A 3,074-nucleotide genomic window follows, 5' to 3' on the forward strand; every position below is an offset into this window, starting at 1 on the left:
ATAAAATATTTGCAAATGGCTGATGTGATGGAATATTTTATGGCATGTCATACAAATAAAATGTAAATGCTTTTCAAATCCCATGTGAATGTGCCCTGAATCTCTTTAGACTCATTTGTTTGATGATGAGACTCTAACAAATCTGATGGATGATGGGACTACTGTAACTTTTGCAACTACACAAATTATTTTTAGCAAAGCAAAATGCTGACCATTATGGATATTGTTACATTGTCTATTGACTTAATTTCTGTTGTGGCATCAGTCCCAAGACACCTGTTTGTTATGTTTGTGAATCTACAGGACTTGGCCAAAAATGTAAAATTTCAGCTTAATGACCAGCTAATTTTTTGCATCAGTTTCTTCAGTTTTGTTCATAGAATTATCATCATTTTTTGTTCTGTTTGGATATGGGATATATCACGATTGATGTTAAAAGGTACATTTCTTTTGTGCTTTCAACAGTATCTTTCTGCATTCTCTGGTATTGTACCTGGCTGTCCTTGTACTTTTGCTTTTCAACCAAGGATTCTACATGTATCTACAGAAGAACTTCCACAAAATGTTTCCATGGATTCATATCATGTCAACCATTGGTTCAGTTTTTGCATCTTTTCCCGTTGCCTGGGATGTCACTGAATATTTATCAAATTCAACAAATTGTGCCGTCAATCAAAATATGTTTCTCCTGGTGTCCGATGAAAAATCACTCAGGGTTATCATGGTAGTCTCCTTTGTGGCTTTTTTGCTTTTGTTTAGTTCATCTTTATCCATTATAATATCACTCTACAGACACATCAAGAGAATGAAAACCAACATGCAGTACTTTAGTTACACCAGTTGTGATGTCCATGTTCGTGGAACTGAAACAGTGGCTTCTCTTTTTGCAGCTAATGCTCTGTACTATTTTACATTGCTCCTCTGTGCTTCTTTTAAAGACCTCTATATTTGGCAATGTGTCATTGCCATCGTATTGTCCCTTACTCGTGCTCCCAGGCCTTTAATTCTAATAAGGACTAGTAAGAAGCTAGAGATGCGCCTAAGAGCAAGACTACATTTCTGTGGATCCATCACGTCAACCTCAGATAATTTTGAGTAGTCTGGATACATCTGCAGACTTGGAATATAATGTCACATTATTTAAATACACAGATCCTATCTGTAAAACAATGTAGGAAGCTTTTCTACTGTGACTGGTGGTAGTACAATCGACTTTTTTGGACCAAAAATTTAATCAAATTATAAAAAGCTGCAAATCATATATTTTTTTTAAATAATAATGCATATAATGAAAATTGTGTTGAAAACCAACTACTTTGTTGAAGTAGAGTATTTTTCAAATGTTATTATTTTTTTTTTATTTTAAATGGTTATAAATTTGATGTATCAGTAGTAGTTATAGTTGTAAAATTGTCTATGTGAATTGCCAGTAGGGTAGAAGACATTGTTTTCTTACTGTATGTCCACTGCAAAAACCAGTATAAATACTGTATAAAGTTACAGATTTCTTATGTGAAATTAGTCAATGAATTTTTGCTCTCAAATGTGCATATACTGTAGGGGGGTAGTACCCCAAATGGCAATGTTTTTTAGTCTTTTTCAGCTCTACATAGAAATTATGTTCTAAGTATAATCTTGCTTTAATTGAGATGGGCTTCCTGGAGTATCTATAATTGAATTAATCCTTTTGACCCCTGCTTTCAGGTTAGCCCCCCCAAAGAGGGCTAGCCTAACATTTTGGGAACCACTGATATGATTTCTGTGCATTGCGGTAATTTACAATTTCATCTGTTTTAGACCTGTTTATACCCCATGTATCAAATGGTTTAGCAAGAAGTACCTTTCAGGCTTATTTAAATGCGGAAAGTGGGAAATTTCGAGGAATATCTTTATGTTACAAATTACTGACTGCGACACAAACTAATACCAAAGGAAGCTCTTTTTTGAAATGGTAAAAAGACTTGAATAGGGAATATTCACCTGAACAATGGGAAGCTGCATTGAAGTGGACAGGTAGAGCTACGAAGTGTATTAATCATATTGAAATTAGCAGGAAAATTTTGTTGAGATGGTATCTAAACCCAATACAGTTGGCAAAAATTGATGATGTAAACTCTAGCCTGTGCTGGAGGAAGTGTGGCCAAAACGCTGATACCATGCATATGTGGTGGACGTGTACAAAAATAGAAGGCTTCTGGATTAAAGTATCGGATCTTATTCGGTCAATATTTCCACAAATCGTTGAACTCAGTCCAGATCTGGCGCTGCTTAATTTAAATATGGAATCTCTGCCGTATGGTAGTAACGTGGTTGTTTCTCACATCTTAACAGCCGCAAGATATACAATAGCCAAGAACTGGAAAGGTGTGCAAGATCCACAGATCCAGGAGGTTATAAACAGATTTGATACTCAAGCGTGGATGGAAATTATGTATCAGAAAAATCTGGGAAACTATGCAAAAGTGTATGGCCATTGGAAATATTGGTTGAATAGGATACGTAATAACCCTGCTGACATTGTTTAGATAGCTGATGCTTTGTATAGCAATTAGTCTGTTACAATTGATTCTGAGATTGTGTGGAACCTTGCAATTACTTAAGCTTTTATAAACATTTGTACTTTGTATCCAATGTTTATACATGTACCTTGTAATTTTCTTTTTACTTTTCTTAAAACCAATAAAAATTACTTTTGGAAAATGGTTTAGCAAGGACTAAGTAGAGCACATCCACTGCCACCCCAAAATCTAGGTTTTTTTCTCACCTCTACAGAATGCAATTAGATTAGTCTGGCAAGATCTATTATGCATAAAACCATGCTTGCACAAACTCATAGTATTGTGATTGATAATGTATTCAAGTAACTTATCTCTTACTACCCCTTCCAAAAGCTTTTCTACCAATGATGTCAATCTCACAGGCATATAGTTTCCAGGTTGAGTATGGAATCCCTTTTTGGATCACTGCACCACATTAGCAATTTGCCAACCTCTCTGCACCATCAAGACCTCAAAGAATACTAGTAAAGTAAAGAGGTTTGACGTTTACATAAGTAAATTCTTGTAGTACCCTGG

The 3,074-nt window shown here is 35.2% G+C and overlaps 1 pseudogene; it reads left to right on the forward strand.

Moving 5' to 3' along the window:
• Positions 1 to 204: 204 nt before the first annotated feature.
• On the forward strand, positions 205 to 1,099 carry LOC108699318 (annotated as a pseudogene).
• Positions 1,100 to 3,074: the final 1,975 nt, after the last annotated feature.

The sequence above is a fragment of the Xenopus laevis genome, chromosome 8L (assembly GCF_017654675.1).
Source record: "Xenopus laevis strain J_2021 chromosome 8L, Xenopus_laevis_v10.1, whole genome shotgun sequence".
In the NCBI taxonomy this organism is placed as follows: Eukaryota; Metazoa; Chordata; class Amphibia; order Anura; family Pipidae; genus Xenopus; species Xenopus laevis.